Source organism: Pelobates fuscus, chromosome 4 (genome assembly GCF_036172605.1).
Source record: "Pelobates fuscus isolate aPelFus1 chromosome 4, aPelFus1.pri, whole genome shotgun sequence".
Taxonomy (NCBI): domain Eukaryota; kingdom Metazoa; phylum Chordata; class Amphibia; order Anura; family Pelobatidae; genus Pelobates; species Pelobates fuscus.
In genome coordinates, this window is record NC_086320.1 from 135,497,879 (window position 1) to 135,514,459 (window position 16,581).

Here is a 16,581-nt window from a genome sequence, read left to right on the forward strand (position 1 = left end):
GTGTTTAATATCTGAATCAAAATCTATTTATTCTAATATTTACTCCGGAGTGTAGCAAAAACCTATAAATTTTTTAGATGTGATATTGTTCAATGAGAATAAGAGTGTCACATAAAGAAGTATCTTTAAATCAATGGATGGCAATAGTTACATTCATCATATTGGTTGCCATCACCAACAATGGTTGAGAGGGATTGCCAGGAGTCAATCCACACACGTGAGATGAAACTGTTATAATATCCAGGATTTCAAAACACAAGGGAGCGATCACCCGGTAATCTCCGGTGGCCCACGGCAGTGAGGGGGGTATTACATTGATGCCTCAACATGAGGCATCGCTGTAATACCATTAGAGCTGCTGGAATTGATCATGATCGCTTCCAGAGCTCTAATTACTCGTGGACGTATCAGGATCGTTTTTTGTCGGACGTACCTGGTATGTCCGAGGTCGGGAAGGAGTTAATAAAGAGATTATTTAGCTACAAATACAAATAGGAATGAGGTGTTGTTGCATAAACAAAATTAGATTAAGGAAACAAACTTTCAACAAGCTTTTATAACTCTGTATAATAAAGACCATTGGAAAATAAAGAGGGGCCCATGAAAACATTGGCCCATTCTGCTTCAGGACCCACTTTTTTTTTACTATTTTGTCTAAAAACCCTCCAATTACTTTTTTCAAAAATAGTAAAATCAAAGAATATTCTGGCACCAAGTTACATTAAAAATAAACAAATGGCAGATCAGGCTGCACTTTCTGGAACTTTAGGATTTATGGGTTGCGGCAATTGCAAAGCATGTTTCACTATGAAATTAACTAAGACATCTAAATTTAGGAGTAATATAACATAGAGTTATTTTCCATTAGGACCTGTATTGACCACCAGATGGTTTATTTACTGCAGTGTCCGTGCGGCAAAAAGTACATGGGGCGAACCGAAAAGGCATTTTCCGAAAAGTTAACCGAAAAGTTAGAAATATTTAGTTTGGATATTATTTAACGGTCACTTGGAATTGTTTTAGTTACCAGCCAAAATAACAAAACTTCAATGTACAAATATTTCTGGACCTAATTGTATGTGTGTAGCAGATTTGGGGTCTGGTAAACCTTTCTTAACTTAATGTAAACATTCTTGATTCTGTCATTCCTTCAGCTTGTCTCATTTTGTGTAAGGCATAAATAAAGAATTTACGAAAAAAGATCAAAGTTATATATATACATATACAAATATATAGCACAAATGTTGAAATTACTCTGGATAACTAAGTCCAAATATGTTTCAATAGGCTGTGCTACTGAAGGGGTTAAACTAAGACATGCCATTGCTACATTTCTTATTACTTGAATAGTATTTTGTCATGAAAGGTTTTATAAAAAAAAAAAAAATCCAGATTTTGACTTCAAGGCAATATTTGTAACTGTCATCTCAGAAAAAATATAATGCTATTTAATGATCTGTTTCCGTTCTTTAATTGAGTGATAAGAAATGTTACTCTAGAATGATGGACAAGTTCAGAAAAGCTACATGTCCTTGTCAATTTTCTAAAGACTCTTCCTTATTGTTAACCTAACATGTATACCTTTCCACAAATTAAAATATGTATGTATTAGGGCACAAAAAGTACAATAATAAACTTTGATCTCTGTAACTCAGAATATACAGGTGGAAATGTGATATAATTGGTGTAATTGGACAATAGATTAGCTATCATAGGCTAGTCATTTTCATCACTTTAATTAGAAAGAATATTGAATATGCTTAGTAAAACCAGATGCATTTTATAATACCTGTTTGGAGACTTTTTTTTATATGCATTCCTATGTGAACAATAGATCTAAACCAGTTAGGAACATTGCAATTTCAATGCAAACATTTTTCACTTTCTAGTTGTTATATTTTTATTTTGACAGAATAAAGAATAAATGTTATGACAAACTAGTTGACTAGTATTTATGTATTATAGTCTATTATTTCATATATATATATATATATATATATATATATATATATATATATATATATATATAATCGTGTTATATCGTGAGCAATACAAATAAAATTTACCGTATGTGCTTCTTCAAAACTGAAAAATCCAGTTTTCAGTTCTTCTATAAGCATTCCTTACGGGTAGTTATATTTGTTGAAGCGTTCTATAATGGTTTAAAAAAGAAGAAGGTCATCCAACCTTTAAATGTGCTCTATTTCCTGAAAGATAAATCAAGTAGAAGGTATTTTATTTATTGTAAACCCATATGCTGCTTTCATGATTTTTAAGCAAAATGTGTGGGTACAGCAAGAATCGTTGTACATTGCCATTCTGGTGATTGGTATGAATTTCAGCCTTCGATACATACTATGCTTAGTACTGACAAGCCTCAACTGTGAAAACAGAATGAAAAAGAAAGTATTGTTTTTTTATAGTAGAGTCAAATGTGTATTTTTTTTTTTTTTTTTTTTTTGGTAATATGCTGCACTAATCTAGAATTTTGTAGTCATGCATATATTTGCCTGCATGTATTTGAGGGAGTTGTGTCTACCTACATTGGCTGTAGCTTCTGTTTTGCAGGTAATTCGGTATTGACAAGTATACCTGAAAACTCTTATATACTACTAATCTCCACATTGCAAATGACACAGGGTTTGCGTGCTTACTATATAGGAAAAGGAAAGAAGCCTCCCTCACTTCCAACTGCACTTTGTTATTTTAAACACTGTGTTCTGGCGCAGACCAAGTTTCTTCCCACCACAGCACATTTGAGCAGGACCTTTGTCAAGTCCCAGCTTACTTTTATTTATTCTCTTCCAGAAATGCTACTTGACAGGCTTCCAGTATGCTGTGGTTGGATCTCAGATAGACAGGAGGAGAGATATATAATGTTAATTAGAAACATAGTATGTGAGAGAATGTGAGAGATATAATGTTACATAGAAACATAGAATGTGATGGCAGATAAGAGCCATTTGGCCCATCTAGTCTGCCCAATTTTCTTGATACTTGCATTAGTCTCTTATATATAGGATAACTTTATGCCTATGCCACGCATGCTTAAACTGCTTCACTGTTTTAACCTCTACCACTTCAGCTGGAAGGCTATTCCATGTTTTCAAAACAAAGCTGTATTCCTGGCACTATAGCTCTCTCTACCTCAATGCTCCCTTGTGCCCCCCCCCCCCCCCACCGACGTCGCTCAAGATGTGGAAGCTAATGCACATGTGTGTCGAGGGCCGTGCACGCATTAGGTCTCCCCATTGGAAAGCATTAAATCAATGCTTTCCTATGGGGAAATAGCTGACTCTGGATGTCATCATGCCGTGTGTGAGGATGTCCATCGCCAATTACCAGAGAGTTAGGATCCAGGAAGTGCCTCCAGTGGCTGTTTGGTTGACAATCACAGGAGGCAGAATTAGTGCTGCAATGTAAACATTGCAGTTTCTCTGGAACTGCACTCATTTACATTGCAGCACTAAGTGCAACAGGGACAGTGCATCCAGGCCACTTCAATGAGCTTAAGTGGTCTATGTGCCTAACGTGTCTCTTTATTTGTAATGCACTTCATTATAAATTTATTCCCTGTAACATATCAGTCCAGTTGTAACCTTTTACACTGTTACATAATATATGACTTACATTTCCAATGTATTGTTAACAAGTTCCAGTGTTATCAATTGCATAACTAGGCCTATTGTTTCCTCTGTCTCCTGTTTGATCCAAGCCAATGCCAGGAAAATATCTTTCACTATCCTATCCCTGCCTAGATATCTGTGTCAGGCAAGTTTCCAATAACACTATAATATGTTAAGAAAGCACCAAGGCGGTATGAAACGCGTCCAGGGCTTTATCACTCTACCTTTTCTTTCGGGTAGTTGTGTGGGTGGTCTAGCCCCTGTCTGGCTGTTATATTTTTTCACTTCATAGTCTCCTATTTTTTACTTAAGTTTGTCGCTGATGCATGGAAACCTGTGCTACTTCAACATACCCTATTGTTTGTGTGACATGCTTTACCTGTACTAGCTCCAGCAACTATGAGGGCTGCCATGACAGTTTGATGCATATTTTTATATTAATAAAAGTGTACTTTTTTCATATTTCCGCTTTTCTCTGTGGTTCATTGAAGGTTATCCATGTATGTGCAGACTATTGCTTACCTTCTGGGATTTAACATTATAATAGGTCTTAATATGACAAGCATGCAAAAAAACAGCACTTGCAATTCATACATCTTCTGTCGGTGTCACTCTGTACAGTGTTTCACTTTTATATGTGAACGATAAAAAAGATTGTATAGCGAAACAATACATGTTAACTTTGGTTTTATTTTAACAGTTGTTTCTTGCATGATGTATAATTGTACTAAGAAATAAGACACATAAGGGATAAATGTACCTCTGCAAAATAACAAATTAAGTCTCCTTCTTAAGCATCCTGAAAGAATTGAAAAATGTGCGCAAAGTAACCTCCGATTATTGAACACTGCTTCTGGAATTCCCTTGATGAGATGTATGATACCTCTTCATGAATAAATATAGAGTAAACTGCATTTGTAGCATAATAAGAGACAATAATTAGTGTCATCTATTCACCACTGTTAGAATTTGACTACAGCAATTTGATTACTTTTATCACATTTTCAACTTCAAGTAAGTTTTTCAGCTTTGTAATCCAGTTAGTGGTGGAGTGTGGAGAATATAACTTAGATTCTTAGTATGATTGATGAGTGTGTAGTCGAACATCTGAGACTCTTAGAAGAAAATAAATTGTGGCAAAGAAAATGAGTCTTAGTTTATGAATAAACAGAAATAACAGTAAATCATTTAGCAATGTTAATATGCATTTAAACTTGATACGATTAAATCTTAATAAAAAAATAAATAAAAAAAGTAATTTTAGGTTAAATACCTGGATCTAGTCTGCTAGGGTTTAACATATATGCAAAATAGTTGCTTAATCTTATAGTTTGTGCAATGCTCTTTGCTTAAGTTATGCATTCAAGTTTTAGTATCTTATCCAAAAATATATACGGTAAAGTGAATGTTCAATCAATCACAATAACCCTCAAAGGCAAATGCAGCATAAACATTTATAAACAAAAATATAATTTATGCATTATGTCTTTCTAATGTTAAACAATATTTGTCCAGGGTGCCTACCTGAGCTGTAAACCAAGTAGCATCATATTCAGTAATTACTTACTACATGATTATTTATCTGTACACACAATTATGCCAAGAGTGAAAGAAGGGCTCAAGCATTTCATATGAAATTATACAGAAAAAACAAAATGGAAGTGGAAAAAGTACTTTGGCATTTAAGTTTGTGGTGGATGAACAACCAGATTCTCCAAACTGAACATAGTTCGTAGGGATGTGCATGGGCAAGAAATTTGGTTTGGTTCGGACTTCCAAAATTTGGGACTTCGGCAATTCAGGAATTCAGCAATTCGGGACTTTGGCACTTCGGTTCGGTTCAGCACATCCAAAATTCGGGACTTTGCCAATTCGGCACTACGGCAATTCGGTTCGGCACTTCTGAAATGTGGTACTTCGGCAATTCAGGACTTTGGAACTTCCATAACCCTAACCCCAACCCTAACCCTGCCCCACACCCTAACCCTACCTTAAATCTAATGATACCCCAACCCCATAACCCTAACCCTACCCTACCCCAGCCCTAACCCGAACACTAACCTAACCCTACCACCAACCCTAACCCTTACCCTGCCCCTACCTCTTACCCTACCCTAACCCTACCCCAACCGTAACCCCAACCCAACCTACCCTAACCCCATAACACTAACCCCAACCCAACCTACCCTAACCCCATAACCCTAACCCCATAACCCTAACTCTAACCCTACCCCAACCCTACCCTTACCCTTACCCCTTCCCCTAACCCTATCCCCAACCTTCCTCTACCCCTAACCCTACCCCTAAACCTAACCCTAACCCTACTAGGGTTAGGGGTGGGGCTAGGGGTAGAGTTCCAGGTAGGTTTAGGGTTAGATTCCTGTCATCATTCCATTAATTTTCCTTCCCTCTCCTGTTTTGCCACTTCCGAAATTCGGCATTTCGTAAATTCGATTTGGCACTTCGGCAATTCGGGACTTCGGCAATTCGGTTTGGTTCAGCTCTTGGGAAATTCGGCCCTTTGGAACTTCGGCAATTCGGAAATTCGGAAGCATCCGAATGGCCGAAATTCGGCCCAATTTAAATTCGGACCGCAATGAATTGCACATGTCTAATAGTTGGAGATCTTTTGCCAACTCTGTTATCAACAACTATAAAATGTAGTTCAGGATATATTTTTTGTTAATTGTTTACTATATTATTAAAATCTATCTTAAATCTTGGTGAAAATAAAGTAACATAACATACACAAAATATAAAATCAAGAATCAGTAGACAGTACTTTTGAGATGCATTTCATTACTTATTGTTCAAATTCCTGAACACCTCTCATTCCTCCCCCTATTGGTTACTGCAAAACACATATATTATATATATATATATATATATATATATATATACATATATATATTTTAAATTTGCAGGACACTGATTGGCCACCCATTTTCATACTTTTTGGTTCTTTCTCAGTGTATTCCTTTAACCCCTTAAGGACCGCTGACAGTCCTGAACCGTCATAACGGTAATATTTACTTACATGATCAACGCCATTCCCACGGGGGCAATCGGTGTAGCTCCCGGTGTGGGGGGACTTCCTGACAACCCAAATAGTGCCTTCTCGGCGAATTAGGCCCCCACGGCCATGTGATCGCTCTAACAGAGCGGTCACATTGCCGCAATAGGTGTCTGTGAATCTGTCTGCAGAGGGACTTCCTGTACTGACAGGCAGTCTCCCTGCATGTTTAAAATAAAATAAAAAATTGTTAATGAATAAAAATATAATTATATGTCTATATATCTTAAATAGAGATGTCCCGAATAGTTCGCTGGCGAATAGCTCCTGGTGAACATAGCTTGTTCGCGTTCGCCACGGCGGGCGAACATATGGGATGTTCGGTCTGCCCTCTATTAGTCATCATTGAGTAAACTTTGACCCTGTACCTCACAGTCAGCAGACACATTTCAGACAATCAGCAGCAGACCCTCTCTCCCAGACCCTCCCACCTCCTGGACAGCATCCATTTTAGATTCATTCGGAAGCTGCATTCTTAGTGAGAGGAGGGACAGTGTAGCTGCTGCTGATTTAATAGGGAAATCGATAGCTAGGCTAGTGTATTCAGTGTCCACTACAGTCCTGAAGGACTCATCTGATCTCTGCTGTATGGACAGCACCCCAAAAAGCCCTTTTTAGGGCTAGAACATCATTCTGCTTTTTTTTTCCCTGTGTAATCTAATTGCAGTTGCCTGCCTGCCAGCGTATACTGTGCCCACTTGCCCAGTGCCACCAATCATATCTGGTGTCACAATAGCTTGCATTTAAAAAAAATTAAAAAAAATTTGACTGTAATATAATAGCAGTCAGTTTCCTTCACACATGTGCGTTTCAGGGCCTGCCAGGGCACAGTGTCACATCAGTGCAACACATATCTGGTGTAACAGTAGTGTACATAAAAAAAAAAAAAAATAGAAATTTGACTGTGAAATAACAGCAGTCAGTTTCCTTCACGCGTGTGCGTTTCAGGGCCTGCCAGGGCACAGTGTCACACCAGTGCAACTCATATCTGGTGTAACAGTAGTGTACATTTAAAAAAAACAACACTTTTTTTACTGTGAAATAATAGCAGTCAGTTTCCTTCACTCGTGTGCGTTTCAGAGCCTGCCAGGGCACACTGTCATACCAGTGCAACTCATATCTGGTGTAACAGTAGTGTACATTAAAAAAAAAAACTAGAAATTTGACTGTGAAATAATAGCAGTCAGTTTCCTTCACACGTGTGCGTTTCAGGGCCTGCCAGGGCTTAGTGTCACACCAGTGCAACTCATATCTGGTGTAACAGTAGTGTATATTTAAAAAAAAACAAAAAACTTTTTTGACTGTGAAATAATATCAGTCAGTTTCCTTCACATGTGTGCGTTTCAGGGCCTTCCAGGGCACAGTGTCACACCAGTGCAACTCATATCTGGTGTAACAGTAGTGTACATTAAAAAAAAATTAGAAATTTGACTGTGAAATAATAGCAGTCAGTTTCCTTCACACGTGTGCGTTTCAGGGCCTTCCAGGGCACAGTGTCACACCAGTGCAACTCATATCTGGTGTAACAGTAGTGTACATTTAAAAAAAAACAACACTTTTTTTTTTTTTTTAAATTCTTTATTTAGTCGTGCGCATTTTAAACAGGCGCACCCCTCCTGCCACAACAGCAGAGTGGTGCGAGAAAACAGGCATACAGTTGTGTAACATAGGTAAAGATCGTGTAACAATATTATTTTCTATCGGTGATACCGCACGTATTTTGATGTATCTACAGCATGTGATAAGACATGTCAAAGGGTAATTGGATGTCATTCAAGTTAACTTGAGCATGTCAGTACTCATGGAAGGTGTTTAAGCTTCGGTTTACGGGTCTGAGACTAGGATTGGAGTCACAGTGAGTTTGTGTCATTGTGTCGTTGGTGGTCCAGTCCCCTGCTACTAGCTGTCAAAACAACACTTTTTTGACTGTAATAGATTGAATAGAAGTTAGCTGTCTGCAAGCGTGTGTGTCAGGCCTACAGCGTCTACTCTGCCAACTTCTGCCAGTGCACAGTGCCACTCATATCTGTTGTCACAGTAGCTTGCACGCATAGTACCACTAATCGAACAAAAAATGACAGGCAGAGGCAGGCCACCCCGCAGGGGCCGTCGTGGTCGTGGTGCTGTGATTCCCTTTGGCCCTAGAATAATGCCCAGTGTTCAGAGGCCACGTACCCTGAACTCGAAAAGTTCTGAGGACATAGTTGACTGGCTAACACAGGACACCAAATCTTCTACAGCTTCCGCTCGGAACCTTGACGCACGATCCTCCTCCAGCTTAGCTTCGGGCACCTCTCAAGTTACCACTCGCCCGCCTGCCACCACCACCAACACTAGCACCACAGCCGCTTCACTTGATCTGTCAGAGGAGTTATTTACACATCAGTTGGAAGAAATGAGTGATGCGCAACCATTATTGCCAGAGGATGTAGATAACAGGGATATGTCTCAGTCAGGCAGCATTACACACATGAACGTACGGTGTGATGATGATGATGTTGTACCCGCTGCTGCTTCCTTTGCTGAGTTGTAAGATACAAGTGAAGTGGTTGATGATGACGATGCGTCCGTGGATGTCACGTGGGTGCCCGCTAGAACAGATGAAGAACAGGGGGAAAGTTCAGATGGGGAGACAGAGAGGAGGAGGAGACGAGTTGGAAGCAGGGGGAGGTTGTCGCAAGGAGCTAGTGGCACAGTCAGACAGCATGCATCGGCACCCGGGGTCAGCCAGACAGCACGCCAATCAATGCATGCTGTGTCCACGACCAGAATGCCGTCATTGCAGAGCTCAGCCGTGTGGCATTTTTTTTGTGTGTCTGCCTCTGACAACAGCGATGCCATTTGCAACCTGTGCCAAAAGAAACTGAGTCGTGGGAAGTCCAACACCCACCTAGGTACAACTGCTTTGCGAAGGCACATGATCGCACATCACAAACGCCTATGGGATCAATACATGAGTACAAGCAGCACACAAACTCAAAGCCGCCATCCTCCTCCTGGTCCAGCATCTTCAGCCACGTCAACCACTGCTGTCCTCCTTGCCCCCTCTCAACCATCCGCCACTCCGTCTCTCGCCTTGAGCAGTTCCTGCTCATCTGCCCACTGTCAGGTGTCTGTCAAGGACAAGTTTGAGTGTAAGAAGCCAATGTCACAAAGTCACCCCCTTGCCCGGCATCTGACAGCTGGCTTGTCTGAACTCTTAGCCTGCCAGCTTTTACCATACAAGGCGTAAAAGCAAAGCATGGTCAGGGCAGGTATATCACCTACACTGTGCATTGGGTAAATGCATGGCTCTGCAGAGGAGTTGGTGACACTGCCACGACTTGCAGGCAGGCCTGCTGTCACCTCCTCTACTCCTCCTACTCCATCCTCTTCCATAACCTCCTCGGCTGAGTCCTCTTCTGCTGCTGCATCTTGCTCCACATCAACGGCACCCCCCCAGCTCCCCAGGTACTATTCCACATCCTGGATACGGAAGTGTCACGCCGTCTTGGGGTTGACTTGCCTGAAAGCAGAGAGTCACACCGGACCAGCACTCCTGTCCGCCCTGAACGCACAGGTGGATCAGTGGCTGACTCCGTACCAACTGGAGATCGGCAAAGTGGTTTGTGACAACGGAAGAAATTTGTTGGCGGCATTGAATTTGGGTAAGTTGACACATGTGCCGTGCATTGCACATGTGTGTAATCTGATCGTACAATGCTTTGTGCATAAGTACCCAGGCTTACAGGACGTCCTGAAGCAGGCCAGGAAGGTGTGTGGCCATTTCAGGCATTCCTACATGGCCATGGCGCACTTTTCAGATATCCAGTGGCGAAACAACATGCCAGTGAGGCGCTTGATTTACGACAGCCTGACACGTTGGAATTCAACACTCCTAATGTTCGACCGCCTGCTCCAACAAGAAAAAGCCTTTAACGACTATTTGTATGACTGGGGTGCTAGGACAGTCTCTGCGGAGCTGGGAATTTTTTTGCCACGTTACTGGACGCTCATGCGCAATGCCTGTAGGCTCATGCGTCCTTTTGAGGAGGTGACAAACCTAGTCAGTCACACCGAAGGCACCATCAGCGACATCATACCATTTGTTTTCTTCCTGGAGCGTGCCCTGCGAAGAGTGCTGGATCAGGCCGTAGATGAGCGTGAAGAGGAAGAGGAAGAGTTGTGGTCACCATCACCACCAGAAACAGCCTTATCAGCATCGCTTGCGGCAACGCTGGAAGAGGATTGTGAGGAAGAGAAGTCAGAGGAGGAATGTGGCTTTGATGAGGAGGAGGAAGACCAACCACAACAGGCATCCCAGGGTGCTCGTTGTCACCTGTCTGGTACCCGTGGTGTTGTACGTGGCTGGGGGGAAGAACATACCTTCAGTGAGATCACTGAGGATGAGGAACGGGACATGAGTAGCTCGGCATCCAACCTTGTGCAAATGGGGTCTTTCATGCTGTCGTGCCTGTTGAGGGACCCTCATATAAAAAGGCTGAAGGAGAACGACCTGTACTGGGTGTCCACGCTACTAGACCCCCGGTATAAACAGAAAGTGCCTGAAATGTTACCGAATTACCGCAAGTCAGAAAGGATGCAGCAGTTCCAAAATAAATTAAAAAGTATGCTTTACACAGCGTATAAGGGTGATGTCACAGCACAACGGGAATCTAACAGGGGAAGAGGTGAAAGTAATCCTCCTCTTCCCACGACCACCCCGGCAAGGACAGGACATTTAAAGACGTGTTGTTGATGGAGGACATGCAGAGCTTTTTAAGTCCTATGCATCGCCTAAGCCCTTCGGGGTCCACCGTCAGAGAACGACTCGACCGACAGGTAGCAGACTACCTCGCCTTAACTGCAGATATCGACACTCTGAGGAGCGATGAACCCCTTGACTGCAGGGAGTGAAGGCTTGACCTGTGGCCTGAGCTATCCCAATTTGCGATAGAACTTCTGGCCTGCCCTACTTCAAGTGTCCTGTCAGAAAGGACCTTCAGTGCAGCAGGAGGTATTGTCACTGAGAAGAGAAGTTGCCTAGGTCAAAAAAGTCTAGATTACCTCACCTTTATTAAGATGAATGAGGGATGGATCCCAAAGGGACTGACAGTGGGCAATACATTCGACTAAAAAAGGCCTGATGAGGGGGACGTAACAGGGATTAAACTCTTGTTCTTCTATTACCTGGCAGCCCAAATGACTCAAGTCACATTATGACATTCGCCACTAGACGACTGGAAATGGGTGGAAATCGAATAGCTTATGCTGGGGGCAGACCTACCCCAATTGGCGATGTGGATCCCGAGGGAGGACAGGCTCCTGGATGGCGCCATATGTCCTGCAGTTATGACCTCCCTCTGGCTATGGGATATGTACGGGAAGAAATATGGGCTGACGTCCTCCCCGTCCCCCTTAATGCCCATTCTACGCAACAAAGCCTTCTATCCGGGTATAGAAGCACGAAACTTTCGAAACTAAGAGAGAGCAGGTCTTCAGAGGCTACACCACCTATATCAGGGTACTGATATTGTAAAATTTGACGACCTTAAACAGGGTAGGCATCTGACACCGGCCGACTTTTTCCGCTACCTACAGATCAGAGACTTCGCCGCCCAACCTCACATTAAGGACGCAGCGAAACATCCCTTAACCTTTTTCGAACGCATATGCACCTCAGAAAACATGCCTAGAGGACTGATATCAACACTCTATACACACTTTTGTACGGAGACTGGGGAATGGGGTGGCCTGACCTACAAGGAAAAGTGGGAGAAGGATCTGGGAGAGGAGCTAGAGGGAGTAGAATGGCAGGAGATATGGGAGGTGAATCATACATCATTGGTCTGTGTAACTCACCAGGAACAGGCCTTTAAGACAATGCTTTGCAGGTACACACCTCCAGTGACATTTTACAAAATGCACTAAACTACTACAGACTTATGCTGGAGGGGATGCGGGGCCAGGGGAACGTACCTCCACATGTGGTGGGAATGCCCCAGCGCGATCCCGTTTTGGTCAGCAGTACACAACCTGGTGCGACAGGTGTTTTCAAGGGCGCCCGCATTGGAACCATGGGTATATCTCCTAAACAGGTCGGTGGAGGGATGGACGCGAAGGGAACAAGCGCTGCTACATAAGATTACACACGACAAGCAATGGCCTTTAAATGGTTACAGCAGGATCTACCACAAATAACGAGTGTGATAGGTAGGATAAAAGACATCCAGTTGATGGATAATCTTATGGCCAGGGTCAGGATATCCCCCAAGACCTTCCAAAGGGTATGGGAGCCATGGATTGAAAGGGGGGAGTGGGGTGGCCTAGGCAGAACAGACTGAGGTGGATGCGGCGGCCTGAGGGGTAGGCCCTGAGGGACACACAGGCGATTTCCACTTCGGGTGTGTGATGCGCTTTCTTCCCCCCCCTCCTCCCCCACCTGCTACCCCTCAGCCTCCCGCACTCGAGCCCTAGACCGCCTAAGGATTCCTCTTTCTCTACTTTTCTTTCTTTCTTCTTCTCCACTCTTTTGACCCTTTTCTATGGGGCACGTGTAGGAGAGAGTGCCGATAAGCACGCAACACATACATTATATTTAGGCAGGCCCGGGGAGTGCAGCGGGGTACGGTGGGATCAAGAAGCAGCGAGAGCAGATGGGCAAGGGACACAACAACCCATCAGATCTGCACTCGAGGGCGTGACAACACACTTGCGGTGCGAATATACGAAACAGTGGCACATACAATAGAGTATGTAAGGAAATCCTGCTTCTGTAATATAAAAATCTTGACGGAAGGTGAAATCTGGCCGCAGAGAAGTTAACCGCATACACACAGTCTCATGGTTAGAATGGGTTTTTAATATAATGATGCATATGTCATGCAAAAATAAAGAATTTAAAAAAAAAAAATGACTGAAACTGACAAAAAGGTTAACATTTTACCTAAAATAGACAAATATTTGACCCTTCAAAAAACGTAAACAGCATTCTAGTAACACTGCGATCACATGGGAAAAGGTCACACAGGAACACACAGAGCACTGTGTAGCAATGATCTCGCTGTCTCTCTCAGCTCAGATCAAAGTGAGAAAAGAGAGAGTCAGAGAACAATGCCTCAGCCAATGTTTTAATTCATTGGTCGAGACATTGTCTCGGTGATCATGGTGACAGGCTGTCACTGCAATCACGTAACTCAGACCAAGGCAATTTGCTACTGGGAGACTGCTTAGGTTAGCAGACAGGACTCTCCAATGCAATCTGCTAACAGTAACTGAAGCTGGACATCCTCACGCTCTGCATGAGGGCATCAAGCATCAGCTATTTCCCCATTGGAAAGCATGGATTCAATGCTTTCCTATGGGGAGGTCTAATGTGCGAGTGGCATTTGCTGTGCATGCGCATTAAAGCCTGATCATTTCTTGTTCTATTTCTTGTGGGATAGGCTTATGGCCCCATTTTATGCATGTAGACTAGAGCTTATTTTCTTAACATACTTAATGCATACAAATATGCAATAAGGTGGAGTGTCCTTTAAGCAAATAATCACATAAAATAAAGCACTTAATTTTACATAAATAAAGCTTGATAGTCACTAGCATACAACTGTTACTCATGAAATGCCCAGGCATAGTATTGTGCCTATTTTATGAACAGACTGGTAATTTTCAAAACAGATTTGGATTAGAATATATATATATATTTAAAAAAAAAAAAAGTTTATTTCCAATTTGGATGCTGGATAATGACAGTATTAAAATAATTGTTTAGTTAATCTTTCTGAAGTTCTTCCAAGAGTAGCTATTAACAGAAGGAGGATGTTGATGCATTTGCAGATAAAAATTCCCATATTGATATTAACAGAAGGATCAAACTGGCCAAATGGAAATAAGTGACCTACAAGGAAACAAAGAAGTATATATTTTATAAGGATACAAAAGGAACTTTCATAAAATAAATCTTCAAAACTAGTCTATAATAAATAGACTTGTGCACAGTGAGAAAATTAGTTTTGGCTGCAACATTCTTCTGAAAATAAAAATGTTTTCGAGACACACAAATTTTGTGTTGAAGCTCGGCATAATTTCGGTAACGAAAAACTGATTCAGGATGTAAATAATATATATATTATGCATACATACATCCATAAATATAGGTTGGGTTTTTTTTTTTCTCTTTTTTTCCTTCTGTTGCACATTTAGTGACTTCCTGGCTCAGTTACAACAGATTAGGCCTAGAAAAAGAGCTGAATTGCTATGTGTTGTAAGCTGGCTCTGATTTGCAATTGACTTGCTTAAAGGGCTAAACTCAGCTTGACCATTTCAGTCATTTTAAGTGATCTAGGGAGAGTGTGTATGTGCTGTTTCACTCCATAAATAAAGTTTACCACTTTGCTTCCAATAGTGTTACTCCACCTCTGGCATCATTGGCCAGCTGGAACAAGAGTTTGGGCACAGAATTCACAGAATGACATTCACTGGCCGCGAGTGATCAGCTGATGCTTTCAGCCAGTGAATGGGGATGAGATTGGCATCCTGCCTCTGCAACTCTGCAGCTGCACCCAGCACCAGAAGTAACCAGGTGCCTGGTGGGCCCGCTGTGGTGGTTGTGTGCTTGCAATAACACTTTAATAGAACCAGGTTATCTCTTCAAACTTGAACTTTATCCAATTTACTCTTAATGACCCAACCACAATATCCAAATAATAAAATGGTTGCTGGTAGTCTTGAGCTACAAGTCGGCAAACAGTAAATTAATAGACTATAATGACTATACACACCTTCAGCCCAACAAGGCTGAAATTAATGTTTGGAGTTACTATATCTCCTGTGCTGAGGGAGCCTGCCTGCCTGCCTTTTGATTTGTACCACCTTTTGAGTGGGATCAGTCTGATAAGAGATAAACAAGCTTGAGAACTAAACAGGGACCCACAAAGGGTAAGCTGTTTGAGCTGTTGTACATTTTCAGTATTCTCTTGCATACTTCTTTTTGTAGCTCTCGGTAAATAATAAACAGCATGTGTTTGGGGTACTCAATGGTGTAACAATCCAAACAAATTGACTTTTCCGATGTGTGGTAGGGTAAATGCTATTGAGCGAAGAGAAACAAATGAAGAATTATGATTGTGCAGGCAAACATCAGTCAATCTAGATATATAGACAGACAGATATATAGACAGACAATCAAATAGATGGTCAGACAGATGAATATATTTTTTAGATTTTGAGATGCGTTTTGTTCTGAACTGCAAAGCAATCCATATCTGTTTTCTTTAATTTTGATCCAGGAAGCATGGCCTGCTGACATGCAGGAGACCTACTAATTGGCTTAGAGCCTCAGCTGACTTATCTTAGTCAATCAGCAGCACCCCTGCCCACTGCAGGCCATGCTTCCTGGATCAGAATTAGAGATAGAGCATGGGGATGGTAAAAGGGATGGAAGTCTTGGAAGAGCCAACTTAGGCGTTTAACTATTCAACAACACTTAAATATCTAAAGGTAAAGAAGAGCCAGGTGGCTACTGACACCGTTATAACTTCATTTTGGTGTAGATGCTATGGTGCCTGTCATGTTTCTTTAATATTTTATACAGTTTAACCTTTGTGGTACCTCCCCTAAGAATCAACTGAGGAAAAGTGCAGTAGAGTAAACTTTGTGGGGTCATCAGAGCCACTCTTTTGTGAAGACTTTAGTACAAAGTACCAAAGTAGAAAATACAAGTTTAGACCACCCAAGTGCAGTATGTGAAAAATGTATAAAAGGATAATTACTTCCCTTTGTTTGGTCAGGTATAACAAAAGGATTTCTCTTAATCCTCAATATACATAGAAACAAAGCAAGATATACCTATACCTAAAAAATACAAAAGAAAGTACGCTCATAGGGGATTAACGTTGATATAAT